Source organism: Rhinoderma darwinii, chromosome 2 (assembly GCF_050947455.1).
Source record: "Rhinoderma darwinii isolate aRhiDar2 chromosome 2, aRhiDar2.hap1, whole genome shotgun sequence".
Classification (NCBI taxonomy): domain Eukaryota; kingdom Metazoa; phylum Chordata; class Amphibia; order Anura; family Rhinodermatidae; genus Rhinoderma; species Rhinoderma darwinii.
The window spans coordinates 461488439-461512403 of NC_134688.1; the positions used below are offsets into that span (position 1 = coordinate 461488439).

Here is a 23965-nt window from a genome sequence, read left to right on the forward strand (position 1 = left end):
ACAGGGGGTGTGTGTGTGGCAACATCTACAGGGGGTGTGTGTGTGGCAACATCTACAGGGGGTGTGTGTGTGGCAACATCTACAGGGGGTGTGTGTGTGGAAACATCTACAGGGGGTGTGTGTGTGTGGCAACATCTACAGGGGGTGTGTGTGTGTGGCAACATCTACAGGGGGTGTGTGTGTGGCAACATCTACAGGGGGTGTGCGGCACCATCTACAGGGGGTGTGTGGCACCATCTACAGGGGGTGTGTGTGCCACCATCTACAGTCTCATCTGACCACAGCACCTTCTCCCAATCACTCTCAGAATCATCCAGATGTTCATGTGCAAACTTCAGACTGGCCTGTACATGTGCCTTCTTGAGCAGGGGGACCTTGCGGGCACTGCAGGATTTTAATCCATTACGGCGTAATGTGTTACCAATGCTTTTCTTGGTGACTGTGGTCCCAGCTGCCTTGAGATCATTAACAAGTTCCCCCCATGTAGTTTTCGGCTGAGCTCTCACCTTCCTCAGGATCAAGGATACCCCACGAGGTGAGATTTTGCATGGTGCCCCAGATCGATGTCGATTGACAGTAATTTTGTATGTCTTCCATTTTCTTACTATTGCACCAACAGTTGTCTCCTTCTCACCCAGCGTCTTACTTATGGTTTTGTAGCCCATTCCAGCCTTGTGCAGGTCTATGATCTTGTCCCTGACATCCTTAGAAAGCTCTTTGGTCTTGCCCATGTTGTAGAGGTTAGAGTCAGACTGATTAATTGAGTCTGTGGACAGGAGTCTTTTATACAGGTGACCATGTAAGACAGCTGTCTTTAATGCAGGCACCAAGTTGATTTGGAGCGTGTAACTGGTCTGGAGGAGGCTGAACTCTTAGGGTATGTGCACACACACTAATTACGTCCGTAATTGACGGACGTACTTCGGCCGCAAGTACCGGACCGAACACAGTGCAGGGAGCCGGGCTCCTAGCATCATAGTTATGTACGATGCTAGGAGTCCCTGCCTCTCTGCAGGACAACTGTCCCGTACTGTAATCATGTTTTCAGTACGGGACAGTAGTTCCATGGAGAGGCAGGGACTCCTAGCATCGTACATAACTATGATGCTAGGAGCCCGGCTCCCTGCACTGAGTTCGGTCCGGTACTTGCGGCCGAAATACGTCCGTCAATTACGGACGTAATTAGTGTGTGTGCACATACCCTTAATGGTTGGTAGGGGATCAAATACAGGGGGTGTGTGTGCCACCATCTACAGGGGGTGTGTGTGCCACCATCTACAGGGGGGGGTGTGTGCCACCATCTACAGGGGGTATGTGTGCCACCATCTACAGGGGGTATGTGTGCCACCATCTACAGGGGGGTGTGTGGCACCATCTACAGGGGGTGTGTGGCACCATCTACAGGGGGGTGTGTTGTCGCATGTTTCCAAAAAATGGTTTTAATTCTGATAATTCAATACTTTTCTAATGCGGTATCACAGCACTACTATTGTCATTGAGGTTATCCTATAATGTGTAATTGTTGACAGATTTCCGGTTATGGACTATCTATTCATATTCCTTTTTTCCTGATGTTTGTAGTTTAATATGAGTGGTGTGTGGGCTTCCATATAAACATTTCTTTGTTCACTTTCTTCATCGATTATCGCCGATCGTCTTATTCCCCTGATTTGTTCTCTATCGTATGTCCCTGTTCTATAGCGTGCCGCTATATTATTACAGCCACCTCAGGGTTCGCATAGCTACACGACGCTAGACGTTGATTGGTTGTTCGACAGGGCGAAGAGGAGGATGTGTCCGGTGGGAGGGGGTGCACGTCACACCGACGTGGCACCTCCTAATTGGAGGGGCTATTTGGCACATTCCACCCTGTCTGGGCAGAGTTTAAGGTTTAAATAGCCAGCGTTGTTGCCACGCGCCTCACGGTCGAGTGTCAGTACCGTGTGTACATAATGCTATGTACAGAGCCGGAAGAAGTTGGCTCCGTACATAACATATCGGCCGTTCTGCAGGTCTGCTCCTATTACTTGAATACAGTACTGCAGCTCGGCGGCTATTCCGTGGCAGGAGCCAACTGCTTCCAGCATGTACGTCCAGTGCACGGAGGCACCGTACCAGCTAATCTGTGCGGGGCCCGGGTGTTGGACCCCCACAGATCATGTACTGATGACCTATCCGGTGGATAGGTCATCAGTTGTCGGAAGGTGGAAAACCCCTTTGAACTCCCACTCTTTTAATATTATGCGCCACTGAGGAAACATTCACTAATGAGAAGGATGTAGAAACGCGTTAGTTGTTTGCATTATATATAGGAAGGGTTATTTAACTTGCAATACTAGTCCAGGCAGGGGTAAGGTCTACTAATGTGCATGACCTGATAGAGAGGTTACTATTCACAATAGAAAATGAGGGAGTAAACTAGTTTTTCTTCTCCTATTGATACTCCTATAGGGTCGTTCCCAGCCTGGTTAGCCTGTTACAAGCATAGGATCAATCATGGCTATTTTAGCCCAGTTTTTAAGATACTATTAATAAATTTAGTTTTACGCGTTCTTTTCTATTTTCATGTTAAGTGAATGCAATATCGTCTATCTATAATAGGTTATCCAAAAATGGTGCCTATAAGAACTATAGCTCATCTTGCAAAAAACAAACCCTCATACAGCTCCGTCAAGAAAAATATTAAAAAGTTACGGTTCTCACAACTTGGCGACAGAAAAAATACATTATTTTTACAAAAGTAATTTTTTTGTGCAAAAAGTTGTAAACCATAACAAAGTGCTATAAATTAGGTATTGCCGGAATCAAACTCACCCGTAGAATCAAGTTAACATGTAATTTATAACGCATGGTGAACGCTGTATAAAAAAAAACCCTAAAAAAACTATGCCAGAATTGCTGTTTTTTGGTCACCTTGCCTCCCAAAAAATAGGAAAAAAAGTGATGAAAGAGTCGCATGTTACCCCAAAATGGTACCAATAAAAACTACAGCTCGTCTTGCAAAGAAACAGCCCTCATACCACTACACCTATGAAAAAATAAAATTAGTTAGTCAGGAAATAAAAAATATGCAGTTGTGCCGGCCCGAGGGGAACATTTCTTCTGTTTCAAGAGGCGATTTATCAAGGCACTAAAATTAGGGAACCAGGAAGGGGAGGGCCCAAACATATCCGCTGGAAGTGAGGGCACCCGTATTATACCAGGACAACACTTTCCCAGCAAAATTCCCCAAACTGCAAAGGTGCGGAGTGTGGACCAAAAGGGGGATAAGAAAGGACGCCATTTATCAGTGCGACACCAGCCTGTGCAGAAAGGATTGCTTCACAGCGTAACACACATCTATGGATCATTTTATTGTTTACCCCATTATTATACCACCTGAATATGACCCTGATGTACTCTGCCCAGCTTACATATGCCCCACATTATTATACCACCTGACTATGCCCCTGATGTACTCTGCCCAGCTTTCATATGCCACCACATTATAAACTGAAACACCAGCAATACTCAAACAAAACTACTACCAAGCAAAATCTACGCTACAAAAGCCAAATGGTGCTCCCTCCCTTCTGAACCCTAGTGTGTGCCAAACAGCAGTTTCCTTCCACATATATGGCATCGCCATACCCAGGAGAACCCTCTTAACAATTTTTGGAGTGTGTGTCTCCAGTGGCATAAGCAGGGCACAATTTTGCCACTGAAGAGTCACATCTAGGGAAAAATTGCAATTTTTACTTTGCACCATTCGCAGCGCATTCATTTATGGAAAAGACCTGTGGGGTGAAAATGCTCACTACACCTCTTAATAAATGCCTTGAGGGGTGTCGTTTCCATAATGGGGTCACATCTCATGGTTTTTTTAAAATTATTTCACATCTGAGCCTCTGCAGTTGTGAAACAATACTTTGTAAGTCGCCAAATTAGGCCTCAATTTCGCATGGTACTCTTTCACTCCTGATCCTGGTCGAATATCCAGACAAAAGATTAGGGCCACATGTAGGGTGTTTCTAAACCCGGGAAACACAGCATAATAATTAGAGAGCGATCTTGTTATGGTGGCACAAGCTGGGCACCACATATTGGCATATCTCTGGAAAAATTGCCATTTCCAACATCGGATGTACACTCATTTCTGGAAAATACCTGCAGGGCTAACATGCTCACTACACTCCTAGGTGAATACCTTTAGGGGTATAGTTTCCAATATAAGGTCACTTCTGGGGGGTTTCCACTGTTTTGGTCCCACAGGGGCTTTGCAAATGCGACAGCGCCCAGAAAGCAATCCAGCAAAATCTGCACTCCAAATGCCAAATGGCGCTCCTTCCCTTCTGAGCCCTGCCGTGTGCCCAGAAAGGAGTTTATAACCACATATGGGGTATTGCCATACTCGGGAGAAATTGCTTAACAAATGTTGGGGTTCTTTTTCTGCTTTATTTTTTGAGAAAATGAAAAAGTTTGCGCTAAAGCTACGTCTTATTGGAAAAAAATAAAATTACATTTATTTTCACTGCCTAATTCAAATAAAATCTATGAAACAGCTGTGGGGTCAAAATGCTTACTACACCCCTAGATTAATTCCTCAAGGGGTGTAGTATCACAAATGGAGTCCCTTTTGGTTAGTTTCCACTGTACTGGTACCTTAGGGGATTTGCAAAAGCGACATGGTGTCAAGAAACCAATCCAGCAAAATCTGTGCCCCAAAAGCCAAATGCCACTCCTTCCCTTCTGATCCCTACTGTGTGCCCAAACAGCAGTTTATGACCACATGTGGGGTATTGCTGTACCAGGGAGAAATTGCTTTACAAATGTTAAGGGGCCTTTTCTCATTTATTTGTTGAGAAAAAGAAAAATTTTGAGCTAAAGCTACGTCTTATTGGAAAATATATATATATTTTTACTGCCCAATTCTAATAAAAACTATGAAACACCTGTGGGGTGAAAATGCTCACTACACCCCGAGATGGATTCCTCAGGGGTGTCGTTTCCTAAATGGAGTCACTTTTGGGTAGTTTCCACTGTATTGGAACTTTAGGGGCTTTGCAAATATGACACGGTGCCAAGAAACCCATTCCAGCAAAATCTGCACTGCAAAAGCAAAATGGCGCACCATTTATTCTAAGCACTGCCGTGTGCCCAGACCGCAGTTTATGACCACATACGAGGTATTTCCCCATTCTGGAGAAGTTGCATTACAAATATTGGGGGGCTTTTGTTCTTTATTTCTTGTGGACATAGTTTTTTTTTTTTTTTTTAAGCGAACATGACATCTTATTGGAAAAAAAAATTAATTTCTAATTTTCATGTCCAAATTATAATAAAATCTATGCAACACCTGAGGGGTTTAAAATGCTCACTACACCCCTAGATTAATTCCTTGAGGGGTGTAGTTTGCAAAATGGCGTATTTTTGTGGTGTTTCCTTTGTTTTGTCTCCACAAGACCTCTTCAAACCTGACATGCTGCCTAAAATATATTCTAAAAAGGCGGCTCCAAAATCCACTAGGTGCGCCTTTGCTTCTGAGGCCGGTGCTTCAGTCCATTATCACACTAGGGCCACATGGGGGATATTTCTAAAAACTGCAGAATCTGGGCAATAAATATTGAGTTGCATTTCTCTGGTAAAACCTTCTGTATTACAGAAAAAAAGCATTAAAAATGAATTTGCGCAAAAAAATTTTGATTTGTAAATTTCACCTCTACTTTGCTTTAATTTTTGTGAAACGCCTAAAGGTTAAGAAATTTTCTAAATGCTGTTTTAAATACTTTGAGGGGTGCATTTTAAAATGGGGTAATTTATGGTGGTTTGTATTGTATGGGCTCCTTAAAGCCACTTCACAACTGAACTGGTCCCTGAAAAAATTGCCTTTTGAAATTTTCTTGAAAATAAATTTATAAGCCTTGTAACGTCCTAGAAAAATAAAAGGATGTTCAAAAAACGATGCCAATCTAAAGTAGACATATGGGGGATGTTAATTAGTAACTATTTTGTGTAGTTTAACTATTTGTCTTACAAGCACATACATTTAACATTTTTTTAAATGCTAATTTTGCAATTTTTCACTGAATAGACCAAATTTTACCAGTAACATAAAGTACAATGTGTCACAAGAAAACAATCTCAGAATCGCTTGGATAAGGTAAACGCATTCCAAGGTTATTGCCACATAAAGTGACACATGTCAGATTTGAAAACTGAAGCTGTCAGGAAGGTCAAAAGTGATGGCAACTGGAAGGGGTTAAGGCTCAAGTACATGGCAGACCAAAATTCAGGGAGTATAAACCTAAATAACGGTCCGAGAAATGGGCGGGGCAACATCTGCACAACACCAGCTTGATTATCCTCCTCCAGAACCTCCCTGACAAGCTGCGTCATACGTCACGTGACCACACCACGCACCTCCTAGCGGCCATTTTACATCCTGGCAATGGTCGAATACGTTACGGCTTATCGTGCGGGCCGTTCTCATCGTAAAAATCCTACATTCACTGTAGTATTAGTGCCTCTCTCCGCAGTGTCAGGAAATAAGGAATAAGCGAAATTTCGTTTTCAATCCCCAAATTAAGGTGACTCTTCGCATTTCTGCGCCCGATAGAGATACAAAAAAAGAAGCCCGGTGAAATAAATAATGTAATAAAACAAATAACGACTAAGCCTCCCACGTAAAGTAGCGGCACAGGACCGTAAAGATAGTGTAGCGCCCTGATTACAAATGGCCGCCGAATAACGTTGGCCCAATCACCTTTTCCCGTCTCTCCGCTGATGACGTCAGAAAATTGCAGCAGCTACGCGAAGAATAGAACGAGGCTTCTCATAGGCACAGGCTAGGGGAGGGCGTGGTTTAGAGCGAGCCTGATTGGTTGTCGGCCGTTAGGGCGTCAGCGAGCGGGTTATGGTGTGTCGTCGTAGTAGGACCTGGGAGGTGCTGCGGGTGAGGGGCGCTGTGACTCCTTTCCTATACACAGCAGAGCTCATGTCTCACCCGAGCTGGTGCTGCTCTCCCTGAACCGGTCCGGGGGGCTAAACGCTAACAGCCTAGAGCGCTATGAGGTAAAGGGGGCTGATGGGTGACCCGGAACGGGTGTGCATTCATTCATTTTCGGGTGGAGGTCACCGCTTGCTGCCTTATTTATAATCATCTGCAGTGTTGAAAGGGTTTCCAGTGAGGGTGTTAGCCATGGTAACGTTGACCCCCCCCTAAGAGGCGATAGAGGGCACGGCCCATATGGGTCACTTGTGTGGTCTCCAGTGTCAGTGAGATGGTGGTGCTGAAGATGGCTGGGTGTCCCATCTGGACAATCCCTGTCTGATTCCCTATTGGAGTATATGGATGTTATATAGGGGTCCCCCGCTTGTGCCCTCAAGATGCGGAGAGCTGCTCTGGCGGACCCGGGGCGTCCATGCATTACATTCATGTAAATGGCCAGCATGTATGGTTACACCCCCCCCCCCCCCAAGAAACCGATAATCCGCTGCTTCCCCCAGCGATAATAGCCGATCGCCGCGCCCGCTTCTTTTTCCGCGACCCCTTTAATTCAAAAATATAATTATTTGTGATGGATGGCGGATCTGATGTCATTTCTTCATCTATAGGGATCCGTGAGTTGATGGATGATCTTATGTCATTATAACTGTCCGTTATTTGTGTGATGTCACAGCGCTCGCTGGGTGCAGCCAACTGTCACTGTGTGCCAGCCTATGGGGCAACTGTATTTTTATATTTTGCCAATAGTTCTTGCCATTTGGCGGCACGGGGTGAAGAGTTGACTGTTGGAGGAGGAATTGGGGAAACAGTTGCTCGTGTCTAGTTCTTACCACGTACCTGTGAAGCTCAGTGTGGGACATTCGGAGGGGTCGGTAAACTGATGGGTGATGTTATTAGGCCGATCATAAGAAATCTTCTCAAATCCCAAGTCATCCGCATTTTTCTTTTATTTTTTTTGCATTTTATTGTCTTTTCGTAGTTATATCTGTTATTAGGCAAAGTGGATGACGGCCGGGAACAGCTCTGAGGGTCTCACGGCTTTCTAAGGGTCCAAAATGCCCTGGTTGTGCAATATGTCCCCCCCCCCCCCCCCCCCATCCCATATAGATAGATCACCAATCAGATGTGCCTTTCAGGTGTCTGGGAAAGCTGAGTGAGACCCTCTGGTGGAGATGTAACATTTCTGCTCTATTTTATATCCGTCTTCCTCCGAAACGGATCAAACAAAGTGGGATATAATTTGTAAGTGTTCTTGACGGGCGAGGACAAGTCAAGGACTTCTGTATACTGAGGGGTTTTATTTTCGGGTGCATTGTCTTGTCTTTGGTTTTATCATATTGAAGCTTTAAGGGGTCCACAAGATGTGCCGTAGATATGGGGGTTCCATCTCCGGTACCCCTGCCCATGTTTGAGAACGTCGGACCCCCATGCGTATGATGTGGATATGACGTCAAGTTCTGAGATAGGAATACCCCTTTAATCCCTGTATAATGGAACTCTCTAATGTAATTTAGTGTTTTAATTCGTAACCAAAATCTCTGCATGCTGTCAGTGAATGGAAAGTTTACAGTCAAAGGCTGACAATGTTATGAACCCTAATCGAATACAGCTGAGCGTTTGCTACAATTGTATCCAGTCTAGACAATCCTCTGCAGTGCAGTCCTGTTTGCTACTATGTATCCGTGTAGGTGTAATGTATCGAGCAGGAGGTCGGGCTGTTCCCTGATGTGACAGATTCTTTTATAATCTTTCATGGGTTTAGTTATTATAAGATGAATGTGAAGGGTTAAACCAGCGGGCGCGCGGAGCCCAGTCGGTGGTTGTCCTCAAACCAGTGTTGCTTTAGGGTAGGGTCCTCCAGTTCAGGAGGGGTTGACGCTGTTGCTGCTCTGTTTACTCTGCTGATCAGCCCTTTCGTCGGGGTCCTACCAAGGTTTTCGTTCCTGTTGATGGGCCGGGATCAACTGGTGATCCACTGCAGTGTCCCCCCAACCTGTGGCTCTACAACATTGTGGCAAAACTACAGAAAATAATGGTATTCAGATGACAACCTGCCAATGTATGCCAAGTGGGCACATTCCGGACATGTATGAGGCGGTTACAGAATACATCTCTATCCTTTTTTTCTTTTTTTTTTTTTTCTTGTGTACAGAAGACCTAATGGGACAAGTATAAAACCAAGTTCCGTACAGTTAGGGTAAGTTCACACGCGGAGTTAAAAACGTCTGAAAATACGGAGCAGTTTTCAAGGGAAAACGGCTCCTGATTTTCAGACGTATTTTAAGCCATTCGCGATTTTCGCAGCGTTTTTTACGCCCGTTTTTGGAGCTTTTTTCAATAGCCAATGAAAAACCGCTCCAAAAACGTCCCAAGAAGTGACCTGCACTTCTTTTTCGTGGCCGTTTTTCTAAGGCCCCATGCACGCGAACGTGCTTTTGCGGCCGCAATTCCCCTGAAAATCCACGGGAGAATTGCGGCCCCATCCATTTCTATGGGGCCATGCACATAACGGTGTTTTCACTGTCCGTACGTGGCCCCGGAGCCCGGACCGCATAAAGAATGGGCATGTCTTATTACGGCCGTGTTCTGCGGTCTTGGCTCATTGAAAATAAAGGCCGCGGCCATGTGCACGGCCCGCAATTTGCCGGCAGCTCGTGGCTGTCACTCCGTGGCCGACCAGAAAATCACGGCCGTGCGCATGGCTACGGTCGTGTGCATGAGGCCTAAATGTCACTCGGGGAATTAGTGGCAGAGAAATGTGAATTTTCAGGTTTGACTGGAGACACTTTGAAGAAGAGTTCATTTTTTTTTAGATCAGCTTGAAAATCATCTTTCTTATAACTTATAAAACCGCTGCAAATGTTATAAAGCAAAAAAAGATTCTGTACTCACCTCTTCTTGCCCCCGGCGATCCTCCCGGTATTTGGTTGAATGCTGACCGCTTCTAAACAATCAATGCCCTCAGTGGTCACATGCCATGTTCCTGGTATCATGGCTCCCATCGATGAGCAGTGACTCCAGGAGTAGTGCACATGACCACCGAGGTCTCTGATTGGTTGGAGTGGTCACATGCTAGCCGTTTGTAATCAAAAACCAGGAGGATCGCAGAAGTGTTCGTGCTGGATCGCCAGGGGAAAGAGGTGAGTAATGTTTAGTTTTTTTTTTTATAACATTTGCAAGTGTTTCATAAAAAATGTTTAGAAGTTGGATAACCGCTTTTAATGGTATGTTCCGTCAGACTTGCCACATGCAGGGTTTGGCCAATGGGGAAAACGTAAGCATTAAAGGGGTTGTCTCACCACGACAACCCCAGTCCATACGCCCTATGGGAGCATATGGACGTCATAAAGAAGGTGGGGGTCTATGTGCCAAACTGGCGCATCCGGAACGTCCATGCGTTCCACGTCTGCTCTGCTGCAGGGTGAACGTGTGGCTGGCCAGATCATCTTTTGAAGAAGTTGAGCCCACGACGATCAAACGGCTTCGTTTTAATCAGAATTCCACGAATCCCTGATTTTTTTTTTTTACTATTCTGTAAAACCGCCACTTTGGCAAAAGCAACTTCACCTCCACTGTGTGTACAGAGCCTAATAGACATCCAGCTACATGTAGTCGTCTAATGGGCTTCTGACTACGGTATAAGAAATTTGCCACGTGTGAACATACCCTTAGACTCTATCCACACGGCGCCGAACGGGTCCTTAGACTTCTATAGATCCGACATATGCCAAAAGCTGCATCTGGTTCCAATGTGCAAAGCTTTTTAACTGCATTGAAGCCCGGCCAACTACACTTGTCGATACAGAGGCATCTCGCAAAAAATGTTTACCAAGTGTACGTGTTTTATTTTTTTAACAATGGGAGTCCATGAGCGACTTCTACATCTATATGTCATACACCCAATATACAGCTTCAGGGATTATTCACACAGTGCTGTCAAATTTTGTCCAATCTTCCCTTTTGGATTTTCGCAGAATTGAATCGCACTGCGGGAATAAACCTTCATATAAACCGTTTCTTAATACCGTCCGCAGCTCAAGTCGGGTTGCTCCACCGTATTCTCTAACCTTTTCTGAGAAATGCAGCCGGTTATATCGTCTTATCGGCAGACGTTGCGGCCTGCAGTTCTGCTGCTCTCATAATACCTGCTGTTGGCATGAAGTGAGAAGAATCTACGAAGAAAAAATAGGAGGAATCCTCCAGCTCACCTTGATGCAGACCTATGCTGTTTGCAGCGCTCGGATCCTCGTGTCGGCACACGGTATAAGTGGAGAGAGAAAAACAGAAGTTGGATCCAGCGCTGATGGATATAAAAAGGAAACTTTTTCCAAGTTTTATTGAAAGTTGTAAAAGTAGAAAACAGCAGGGTATTTTCCTCTGTACAAGGGGTGATCAGGAAATCATGCCTACGCGTTTCAGACGCTTCCTGCGTCCTTACTCATGGCTGGTAATGAAGAAGAATCTACAAGACGGTTGTAGAAATGCGTGGCATATCACCAGACCGAATACTGTGTGTATAAAGGGGGGGTAATAGAAGTGGAACTGGTTACCCCGCCTGAATAGTGCTACCCCTCCCCCCCCCTATTCCAGAGCTATTGCCCACTCTTGTGTTGGCTCCCTCTATTCTAATTTGCTGTAGTTAGCCAACTGGGTGGAGCTAGCTTCCCTGACGCTGACCAATTTGGACGAGGCAGCTTGAGTATAGGTACCGCCGGTGTGCATGAGATCTGCTCCATAATTGCCCCCATTGTCATTCAATGGGGCTAATCCCTAACTTTTCTGTGCGGAATAAATCGCATGCTACTTATTTCTTCAATACATTGTTTCCGCTGAGCTGTCAAAAATCTGAGTGGAAATTTTCCGCAGCCAGTGTGGTTGTGGAACGGAGGCTGAACTGCTGTCACTAAAGGCCCTTTTTACACGGGCCAGTTATCGGGCAAACGAGCGCTCATATGAACGCTCGATCCCAATAATTGCCCTGTGTAAACAGGGCAACGATCAGCCGATGAACGAGCAAACGCTCATTCATCGGCTGATTGTATTGTTTTAAATGGTGAAACTGTTAATGTTGGCAGCACGTCTCTGTGTAAACAGGGAGACGCGCTGCCGACATGATAGAAATGTATGGGGGCGAGCGATCGGAGTGACGAGCGCTCATGCCCATACATAGCTCCTTGTGAATGGAGCAAATGAGCGCCGATCAACGAGCTGTCTCATTGATCTGTGCTCGTTTACACGGTCAATGTCGGGCTGTGTAAGTTGACCCTAACTCCACTTCAATCTTCTTCCTGTCAACGATGTAAGGCTATTGCACAGTTTGCACATTGCTTGTGATGCTCTGTTGCTGCTGCACTGTGTGCAGCCTCTCACCGCATGTCCTGGGCCTTAGACCTGCATCTGTGGTGCTCCAACACAAGAGCAAATGAAAATGTTATTTTCTGGTCACGTCACAATATTTCTATATCCCGTATCGAGCCAATCGTTAAATGTTGCATAAAGACACACCGTTTAGACCATGATCACACACACAGTTTTGGGTGCAGTTTTTTAGCTCCGTTTGAGCCAAACACAGGAGTGGACACAAAAGAAAGGAGAGGGTTCAGTCCTTCCTTCCTTTTTGGATTCACATCTGGCCTTGGCTAAAAAAAAACTGAGCTAAAAACTGCATCAAAACTGTGTGTGTGTGATCGTGGCCTTACACTGGCTCCTGGCATATGACCGCCCTGCGTTAAGTTTTGACTTTTGACAGTTTATGTGAAGCGGACTATACACAGTTCTATGTTTTTCGGCAGCATGGGCCGTTTTTGCGCGTTCTTTCCTGTGGTGAATGTGATCGTTTCTTCGTAGAGCTGGGATCTCCAACCTCTGGCTCCACAGCTGTTTTCCATGGCTTATGGATGGAGAGCACAGGTTGGATGACCCCTGTGGTAGAACATGTAGGACCCCACACAGCCAATGGAGTGTGGACGCCTCCGTGATCACACGTATCCGTGAGACGTCTCAGCGTATGTGGCCGGTTTAGAAGATCAACACAGAATATCTAATGTTAAGCCGCAGATTACTTCTCATGTTACGTTGAATCAGCGACAATCTTTGTCCTAGTCAATCGCAGGTAATGACTCACTCATTTATGACGACGGCCTCCAGAATCGTCTTCAAACAAAGAGCCGGATAGAAGTGATCCGTGAAGGAAAAGTAGAGATTTATTACTGTCTATCTTATCAATAATATGATGGGATTCAGACCGCGACACCTGACTGTGAATCGTTGATGAACGCACAGATATAGTGATGGGTAATTGTTTTACACTTCCCATAAATTGTGCATAAAAGGAAGCCTAATAAAAACAATCCTATATACCAGCAGTTTATATAATGGTCCTCTTCTGTTTTATATCCCATTGTACTAATTGTCTTTGTGTAACAGCTTAAAGAGGCTCTGTCACCAGATTTTGCAACCCCTATCTGCTATTGCAGCAGATCGGCGCTGCAATGTAGATTACAGTAACGTTTTTATTTTTAAAAAACGAGCATTTTTGGCCAAGTTATGACCATTTTCGTATTTATGCAAATGAGGCTTGCAAAAGTACAACTGGGCGTGTTGAAAAGTAAAAGTACAACTGGGCGTGTATTATGTGCGTACATCGGGGCGTGTTTACTACTTTTACTAGCTGGGCGTTGTGTATAGAAGTATCATTCACTTCTCTTCAGAACGCCCAGCTTCTGGCAGTGCAGATCTGTGACGTCACTCACAGGTCCTGCATCGTGTCAGACGAGCGAGGACACATCTGCACCAGAGGCTACAGATGATTCTGCAGCAGCATCAGCGTTTGCAGGTAAGTCGATGTAGCTACTTACCTACAAACGCTGATGCTGCTGCAGAATCAACTGTAGCCTCTGGTGCCGACACGATGCAGGACCTGTGAGTGACGTCACAGATCTGCACTGCCAGAAGCTGGGCGTTGTGAAGAGAAGTGGATGATACGTCTCATCAGAACGCCCAGCTAGTAAAAGAAGTAAACACGCCCCGATGTACGCACATAATACACGCCCAGTTGTACTTTTACTTTAAACACGCCCAGTTGTACTTTTGCAAGCCTCATTTGCATAAATACGAAAATGGTCATAACTTGGCCAAAAATGCTCGTTTTTTAAAAATAAAAACGTTACTGTAATCTACATTGCAGCGCCGATCTGCTACAATAGCAGATAGGGGCTGCAAAATCTGGTGACAGAGCCTCTTTAAATGTTGTGCTTTTTTCTAAGTCATTCATTTGTAAACGGCCTGAAGAAGGAGCCTGTGCGCTCTGAAAGCCACATATAGAACTTTCATGGTTAGCCAATAAAGGTATCATACTTACTATACTGTTGTCTTTTTTGACACAAAAGTATTTAACATTGCATATCCCATTGTCAACATTTATCACCTACTTACAGGATAGCTGATAAGTGTCTGACATCTAGGACCCTCACCCTGTACTAGAACAGTTGGTCCGGAGCCCTGGTTCCTCCACACTGCACCCCTCGCCGTTAGGTGAACTTAGAATGGAGCGGCTGTCGAGCATGCGTCCGTTCATAGCCTTATGGCACTGCCGCTCCACTGGTGGCCTTATGGCACTGCCGCTCCACTGGTGGCCTTATGGGATTGCCAAAGAACACAAAGTACAGTGCTCGGCTGTTTCCATCAGTCCCATAGACATTTAATGGTAGGCAGGGCACATTCTCCACTGCCATTCAATTTAAGCTCCTCTTTACTGTGGTTGGTGCATTAAGGGGACTTGGGACCCCCGTTCTAGTAACCGATAGGATCCTGTAGGTAGGTGATAAATGTTGATTTTGAGATAACCCTTTTAAAGGGGATTTCCCATCTAGAGCATTTATGGTATATTTGCAGGATGTCCCACATCTCCCTTTTTTTTTTTTTTTTTTTACCCAGAGAATGTGGGGCCTCGTGACTACCCTTCACCGATTGCAAAGCTGCCATTGAAATCAATGGAGATGTGGCCACGCACATTAAAGTATATGGGAGTTATGGTGTAGAGCCAGATAATGCTTTGAATCTGCGCAGCATTCGGATAGTGAGGTTTCCAAAGGGAACCACCACCTATCAGGCATCTATCGCATGTCTTGGGAATACCCAGAAATGTACAAGAGGAGAATAATCCTTTGTCTTTTAAATATGTGCTCCAAGAAAACCCTCCCCACTGCGATCGTGCAGTGAGGAGGAATGAGGGTCGGGACCCCCCATTCTAGAGATCGGTGGGAGTCCCAGTGGTGGAGCCCCCAGCGATCATACATTTATCACCTGTCCTGTGGATAGGTGATAAATGTTAATTGTGTGAAAACCTTAATGGGGGTTAATGGATTTCGTCGGGTTTCCGCTACTTGCACTATTTTGTCCAGCAAAAATGATGGACTCTGTGACAGAGGCCCCTAATGGAGCCTCAGACGTAGGTGTGAACAGTGCCTTAGATAGGATGTGAAATCTATTTCTTGAAATACCATTTCTGAACAATAAGGCTGGGTTCACACGTAGCGTAAATGCTGCAGATTTTCGGCAACAGATATTGTTCTGGAAAATCCGGAGCGGCAAAGTGGATGAGATTTGAACAAATCTTTGGAATCGCTAGTTTTCTGTGTGCAGGTTTTCCCCAATTAATTAAAATCGCAGCAGTTACAATTTGTGCATCGGAAAAGCTGCGATTCCGCTGCAAAAACCGCAACTCAAAAAAAAAAAGATTATACTTACCCACATTTTTCTGCGTCCAGCCTGGTCTCCAGGGATGACGTTTCATCCCATCAATCACCGGCTACAGCAGTCACATGGGATGAAGTGTCATCCCAGGATGCCGGCTTGCAGGATGTCGGATGGATGGGTCGCCATGGCTACGGGTAAGCTTAGTTTTTTTTTTTTTTAGTTACCGTGCTGTTTTCCACAGCGGACATTTCGCCTGAAAAACTGCACCACAATTTGGTGCGGTTATTTAGCCGGAATTGCCTGCGGGGACCAGGGTGGATACGCTGTGTACTTTAACGCTGCGTATCCGCCCTGTGTGAACATACCCTAAATGTTTTTAAACTCCTGAAAGTAAATCTGCACCAGGTGACGCATTTAAGAAGTGAATACAATATGAATATGCAATATTTTCAATTATGTTACCGGTGGAACAGTGGCCCCTGAATGATTGGTCATGAAGACCCACAGCAATGCTCTCGAGGGAGGTATTCAGGTGGATTAGTGTTAAAATGTAACACTGAGGGTAAGAGCTTTGTGTCCGCGTCGTATAATCATTAGTTAATGCTGCCTGGAAGAAACGTCTCTCCATTGATGTTTAAATAAGGGGTAGAGGGAAATTGGCAAGGACTGAATGCAAACGAGGTACCATGGTAGGCGATAGGGAGAGAATTCAAATGGAAATTGGGCAGAAGAGTCTGTTCCAAGCCAGGATCTAAGGGTGACGAAATGCACCAACTGGGTGGACGTGAGCATTGTGAGTCATTCGTGTGGTAATTAAAGATAATTCTTGGCGAGTTCTTAGTGTATGGGAGACTTAAAAAAAGAAAACTTAAAGAATACCCGTCACCGCTGTTTCCCCTAGAAAAGAACAAAATAGATCAGGATACAGGTTTACGCAATGCCAGTGGTTACCCCCGAAATATTTAGTAGTGCCAATGCGGCACAAAACAAGCAAATGAAATACGCTGATGCTTTAACGCTTTGAAGAAAAATGGAGGTGAACATATTCAAACGGGTGAATACCGTTCATGTATTTCGATGCACAGCTGTTCACTAGTAAGTGCCGGCAGTGGTGGATTAAGTAGGCCATAGGCCCTGGACTGTTACCCAAACTTGGGCCCCCCTTCTCCACCGCCGCCCTGCCGTGCCGTAACTATTTTTAACACTACCTTTTTGAGCAAGCATTAAGAAATGGGTGTTACGATTCCCCTTGTCATAGGGCTGTGTCCCTACATACTGACAGGATCACACTGTGCTGGGACACATCCTCCTGACAAGGGGAATGGTAACACACATTTGTCTATCAGTCCTGGACTGCAGAAAGACTTTTTGTGAAATACAAGGATTTCCTATAATAATAATGTCAGGAGAGGTGACAGATTCTCTATAAATCTAGTGACTCACAGGTGACTATTTCTCAGATTCGAGTAGTTTTTTTTTTTGTTTCCCCCCCCCCCCCCTCCTTGTCTTCTCCATCCGGTTCAGACTTCATGACTACCTCTCCCGGCCATGACACATTTCTGCAGAATTTGCCACTCGGATGTCTTCGGCTCCTCACTTTTCCAACAGTTCCACACCTATAAACGAAAATAAAATTACATACTGTGCCCCTAAATATAATAGCACCAAGCACTGCACGCCTGAATATAATACCATACACTGTAAAACACCACATACACACAGCCCCCTGTACATAGTGCCACACACAGCCCCTGTATATATCACACATCCCCGCTATAGCTAGCACCACACACATCCCCCCGTAGAGCATTACACACAGCCCCCTATAGATAGCGCCATGCAGCCCCCCTGTAGAGCGTCACACAGCCCTCCCCCTCATAAATAGCGCCACAGAGCCCCCCTGTAAAGAGCGCCACACAGCGCCCCCCCTTGTATATAGGGCCACACAGCGCTCCCCCCTTGCATATAGTGCACACAGCGCACTCCTCCCCCCCTGTATATAGTGTAACGGAGAACTCCCCTCCCCCTTTTGTGTATAGTGCCGCACAGCGCTACCCTCCCCCTTGTATATAGTGTAACGGAGAACCCCCCCCCCCTTTTATATAGTGTCTCAGAGCACTCCCCCCTCCTTGAATATATACACCGTGCTACCCCCACCTAAAAAAAAAAAGATGTATATATTTTACTTACCTTGTCCTGTTCCCGTGGCGGCCGCTCCAGCTGTGCGCATGTGAATCCTCCGGACTAGCCGGTCTGCGCATGCGTCGTGACGCAGTACCTCATCACGCCGGCCTGCGCAGGGAGTCTTAGTGGCCTGCAGCCTATAATATTCATTTGTATCTGAGTCCTGAGGACTCCGACACAAATTAATGTGGCTGCCGCTAGCACCGGGGCCCCCTCCGGTACTAGCGATGCCACTGGGCATGAGGGGGCCTGTGCGGTTCGGAACTGCCCGAACCGCCCTAATGATGATCCCCCACTGAGCGCCGGCACTGAAGACCGAGAACATTGCGGGTACACTGCAAAACACCCTCATGTTCTGTCTTCATGCTGGTCGTACGCGCACACTTGTTGCCAGGAGCGGGGCAATGGCTCTATTACACAACCGCAGCCCTGCTCTAACGGTGGAGATCAGAGAAACATCTGCTCTCTGCCGCTGGTCCCTTAAATGCTGCGATAAAAGCTGACTGCAGCATTCAAGGGGAAAATGATGCCCCTTAGATCGCGTCACGGGGAAGCTGCAGCATGTCTGTGTTTTGTCTTTTGCACTCTGCTCCTGCTACCCCCTCTCCATAGACTTGTATTGGCAGGCAGTGGAGATACTCTGCCGTACTGGAAGAGAGACACCTAGTGGCAGTAACTTCACACAGCATTTGCATGGATAAAACAACTACAATTTAACCGTAAGTAAATTACAAAGTTGTTTTATGTCCGGTACACTATTAGATCAGCAGAAGTTGTTTAAAAAGTTAGTGCCCATCTAAGCAAGGCCGATCTTACTACTAATAGGTAAGGGGCACGGCTACGATGTGTTTTTTTTTCTAGCCCAAAATAAGATGATTATCCCCGTTCGTAGGCGAGCTTGCAGCATTCGGTACAACAAATGTGACAATTGGTGGTTATTTTCTGCAATGCGTAGAATAAAGTATTCGGAAGTGAAGAATGTAGAGAAGTGTTCCTTCCTCAAAATAAATAAGGCACAAATAAAAGTGTTACTGGCAACGCTTGCTGTTAACTGTGTAAGGTTGTCCTTTCTCTTAGATCGGTTTCTGGGAAAGCTGGGTAATCAGGGGATTGTCATCCAACTTTTCCAGTCTCCTTAATGGCAAATCAGCATAGTTTTCAGTGATACATGTTGACATCCGTCTAAGGCCCAATTCACACTTTTGTAGTCAAAAAAGGAAATGGATCTGAAAAAGAACAGACACTTAAAGAGGCTCTGCCACCACATTATAAGTGCCCTGTCTCCTACGTAAGGAGATGGGCGCTATAATGTAGGTGACAGCAGTGCTTTTTATTTAGAAAAACAATCTATTTTTACCACGTTAGGAGCGATTTCAGCTTTATGCTAATTACTTTCTTAATGCCCAAGTGGGTGTGTTTTTACTTTAGACCAAGTGGGTGTTGTACAGAGGAGTGTATGACGCTGACCAATCAGCGTCATGCACTTCTCCCCATTCATTTACTCCATTCATAGGGATCCTTCGTTGTTCGCTATGTGCTGTCTTATACTAACACATTAACAATACTGAAGAGTTTAGACAGTGAATAGACATTCCTTCCAGCCAGGACGGGATGTGTATTCACAATCCTGTCACTTCGCTAACATTTGTGTGGGACTTACAGCAGAGCAAAGCGTAATCTCGCTGTAACCTGTCATTTACAGCGTGATCTCGCAAGATTACGCTTTGCTCTGCTGTAAGTACCACAGAAACGTTACCGAAGTGTCGGGATTGTGAATACACATCCCGTCCTGGCTGGAAGGAATGTCTATTCACTGTCTAAACTCTTCAGTATTGTTAATGTGTTAGTATAAGACAGCACATAGCGAACAACGCAGGATCCCTATGCATGGAGTAAATGAATGGGGGCAAGTGTATGACACTGATTGGTCAGCGTCATACACTCCTCTGTACAACGCCCACTTGGTCTAAAGTAAAAACATGCCCACTTGGGCATTAAGAAAGTAATTAGCATAAAGCTAAAATCGCTCCTAACGTGGTAAAAATAGATCGTTTTTCTAAATAAAAAGCACTGCTGTCACCTACGTTATAGCGCCCATCTCCTTATGTAGGAGACAGGGCACTTATAATGTGGTGACAGAGCCTCTTTAAAGCTTTCAATTCTACATCTTCATTTAAAGGGGTTGTCTCAAGATTAAAAGTTATCTCCTAACCACAGAATAGGTGATAACATGCTGATCTGTGGGGGTCTGACCGCTGGGACCCCCACCGATCACAAGGATAAGGGGGTCCCAGGTCTCCGCATGAACTGAGCGGCAGGTCGCGCATGCGCTCTGCCGCTCCAGTCAACGTCTATGGGACAGCCATAGAGAAGAAATGGAGCAGCAAGCGTGACCGGCCGCTGACATTCGGAGGAACGGGACCCCCTATTCTTGCGAACGGTGGGGGGTCCCAGCGCTCGGACCCCCATCAATCAGCATGTTATCGCCTATCCTGTGGTCAGGAGATAACCTTTAAAGGGGTTGCCTCAAGATTAAAAGTTCTGTTCATACGTGACAAATTTGTTGCAGAAAGTTCGGCATGGTGTCCGCAGTTTTGGCGCTGCATGCAATAGGGCTACTGCCGCAGATCTGAGCATAGCCTTAGGCCCCACCACTGCATTAAAACTGCAAAGTGTGAAGTGAGCTAAATGGGAAAACACTACCAAAGTATTTGTATTACAGGTGATATATATTTTTATATGTCCTCTAAATATCTGAAATATTACCCAATTCTTAGGCCTTATTCACATGAGAATGTCGATCTGATCTGCTTCCGCAATTAGCGGAATGACTGGCCGCTTTGCGTCAGCGGGGTTTTCGTGTCATCTATTTTTCTCGTCCGTGTTACTTCTCTGCAAACACTCCCGGTTTGACTTTTTTTTACATGTCGTCCGTGTTCTGTCCGGGATTTTTACACACCAATGGGCAAAAAACGGACCAGAATAGGACATACGGCAAGTTTCATGCAATAAACACGCTACGTGGAAAAACACGGATGTGTGAATAGCCCCATTGAATTGCATTGGTCCGTGTGCTGTGTGTTATTTAAACGGACGGCACACGGACATGAAATTAGTTAGTGTCAATGAGGCCTTAATGGCGTGGTCTCATCAGAGCTGAATTCCACAGGTCTGGTTTCCGGCAACCCCCAGCACACAGCTGATTTTGGCAGGGAGAAGCGGCCGTCACCCTGGCATCTAATGAATAGCCGTCCGTTTAATACATGGAGGGCTCGCGTCTGCCAGAACGGAAGCTGCTCTTATAGCGTGGCTTTCCATTCTGGCTCCTAGATGGGAGTCCTAAGGTTAGGGACCCCCCTTCTATGTTCCCTAATAAGGAAAATAAACGGGTGTTTTTCAGTAGACGACCCCTTTAAACTGAGTGACTGACTTTCTTGAACACGAGGATTGTGATGTGGTGTTAGACGGCCGCGCTGCCTCCGCAGAGTTGCTGAATGTGCTCTTCTTCTGGAAATGTCCGTCCTTTTCCTGTGAATGAGCTTGTTCTTGCATAACTCTCGTTACCACTGAAAACACTGAGTAATCCGTGATTTGGCACATTTCGTGGTGACCTCCTTTCTGCGCTGACTTGTGCACGATGAAAGACAAATGCTGAGCATTAACGGAAGGCCCCTGGGATGAGTCCGCGGCTCACTGACTGCTGTCACTTACACAATTGTGATGGATGTCACGTTCTTCTCTGAACCTTTTTTTTTTGGCTGGTGAAAAGATACTGCTGCTCAGAAGATCGTACCGTGGATGTGTGTGTGTGAACAAAGACTAACCATTCACTTTCATACTTGTGGTAAGTTCAGTTTATTTTTTTTCTGTAGCAGAACCGCCAGGAAAACGTAAATTAGGCCCCGTTCACATTGTTTTTTGTTGCCAGAAGTTTAGCGTCTGCGCCTGGAGAAGCTACTCACATATACGTTAAAAGGAGGATGTGGTGTATGCCCTATAAGTGGCATTCGTTTAGCGTATATGCAGCATGAACTTTCATGACGTATACGTTACCTGGATGCCATTATAGCCTATAGGTGACCGATGCCACTGCTAGACATCCATCACCCATAGACTATTATGGCATCTGTTTAACATATACGGCATGAACAGCTGTTGAAAATGTTATGGTGATACCTGTGATGTATTGCAAACAGTGGAATTCATCACCTATAGGCTCCTATGTACAAAAACTATACCGCACGGCATTGTGTGTGTGTGTGTGTATATATGTATGTATGTATATATATAATATATATATATATATATATATATATATAAATTTAATATACAGGATTCCGCTTTAAGAATAGCGTAGTCTGCTGGGCTATTACATATATTTTTTTTATTTGGGGTATATCAGCTCGATGGAGGACATTTCTTAAATAAAATAGTGCCTAGTTATTCAAAATGCGCCAAGACTTTGGCATACATGCCATGCGCCACACTTTATTGTTTTAGGCCCCATGCACACGACTGTAAATTCAGCTGTTGTTACAGCCCCATTCCGTACTATTGGCCGCGGACACCTTTCCATATCGCTACGGATGGGTGTCCGTGCCGTAGAACTGTTCCCGGGAATTATGGAGCATGTCCACTCTTAGCACGGCACGAAAATGCAGACGGCCGGCTGTGATGACGGGGCCGGCCGTGTGCATGGGGCCTTACACACCTTTTCAAGACGCTCGATAAAGACGTGGTTTAGTCGGACAGGATGTGCTCTAACAAAAGGGGCGTGATGCAAAGCGTGACACTGCCCCAAAAAGGCAACAAAATTTTGTCGTAAAAAAACTGTCAAACGAAGCCAACTAGTAGATGTTGTAAGGAATATGATCGAGTAGTGTTCGTTGTTGCTGCAAGTTCCCCGTTAATAAGCCGCACGTTATCACCATTGAGGTTCAGTGGAGGGAATCCCCATGTAAATCCGCGGTGGGTATTTCAGCAGATCTTCTCTTGCGTTTCCTGACCGTGTGAACAGGACCTTAGTGCACAGTTTATTATTACCAGATATTGATGACGTCTGATCGCTGGGAGGGTATAATGAGATATATCTGGGTACAGGCATGATCTCCCAGACTGACATGGGAGGAGGATAGCGGGCGAATCTGCCGATTGAACAGAAGTAAAACTGCCGCGTGTGTGAATTGTTCCAGAGCAGCAGACGGTTAAAGTTTTCAGAGGGTGGAACATAATGCAAAATACAGGGATTTAACTCGATAGGGCAGAGTTATCAATGTATTTCCGTAAAATTTCTGGAGTACACTGAAAAATTGTTTTGGGACCGAACGCCATGTGTGAAGCCCCTGCCTCACTTTTTATCGAAAAGGAATGAGAATATACAAACTCCATGCGGCCATTGCCAATGGGTGCAATAACAATCACCGAGCTGCCATGCTGCTCCATGGCGGTGGCTTTAAAGGGGTTGTCCATGATTCTAAAAACATGGTGGCTTACTTAAAAAAACAGCGCCACACCTGTCCATGCCTTTGGGCTGGTATTGCAGCTCTGCACCATTAGGCTATGTTCACACGGAGTATTTTGGGGGAGGAATATCTGCCTCAAAATTCCGTTTGGAACTTTGAGGCAGATTTTCCTCTCGCTGCACGGCGATTTTCGCGCCGTTTTTCGCCCGCGGCCATTGAGCGCCGCGGGCATAAAACAGCGCAAAATACGCTTTCTCCTGCCTCCCATTGAAGTCAATGGGAGGTCAGAGGCGGAAGCGCCCGAAGATAGGACATGTCGCTTCTTTTTCCCGCGAGGCAGTTTTACTGCTCACGGGAAAAAGACGCCGACGCCTCCCATTGAAATCAATGGGAGGCGTTCTCGGGCCGTTTTTGCGACGCGGTTTCCGCGTCAAAAAACTCGGCAAAATACTGTGAACATCCCCTTAAAGTGAATGAGGCTGAGCTGCAATACCGCACACAACCTGTAGAGAAGTGTGGTGCTGTGTTTGGAAGAAAGCAGCCATGTTTTTCTAATCCTAGGGAACCCCTTTAAACATGAGCTATAAGGCAAAGATTGTGCTTTACAAATGCATGGGGCCAGCAACGCGCTGCCTTT

The 23965-nt window shown here is 45.6% G+C and overlaps 2 protein-coding genes across 6 annotated transcripts in view; one reads left to right on the plus strand and one right to left on the minus strand.

Annotated features, from left to right (window-relative positions):
* The window catches only part of CRYZL1 (crystallin zeta like 1), a 34795-nt gene extending 28132 nt beyond the window's left edge, over window positions 1-6663 (minus strand). The window contains exon 1 of the mRNA XM_075854580.1: window positions 6400-6663. The gene's annotated coding sequence lies outside the window, so the exon portion shown is untranslated. The remainder of the gene's footprint in view (window positions 1-6399) is intronic.
* A 192-nt stretch (window positions 6664-6855) lies between these two features.
* Window positions 6856-23965, plus strand: part of ITSN1 (intersectin 1) — a 151572-nt gene continuing 134462 nt past the window's right edge. For all 5 annotated transcript variants that reach the window (XR_012881604.1, XM_075854575.1, XM_075854576.1 and 2 more), the window contains exon 1: window positions 6856-7050. The gene's annotated coding sequence lies outside the window, so the exon portion shown is untranslated. The remainder of the gene's footprint in view (window positions 7051-23965) is intronic.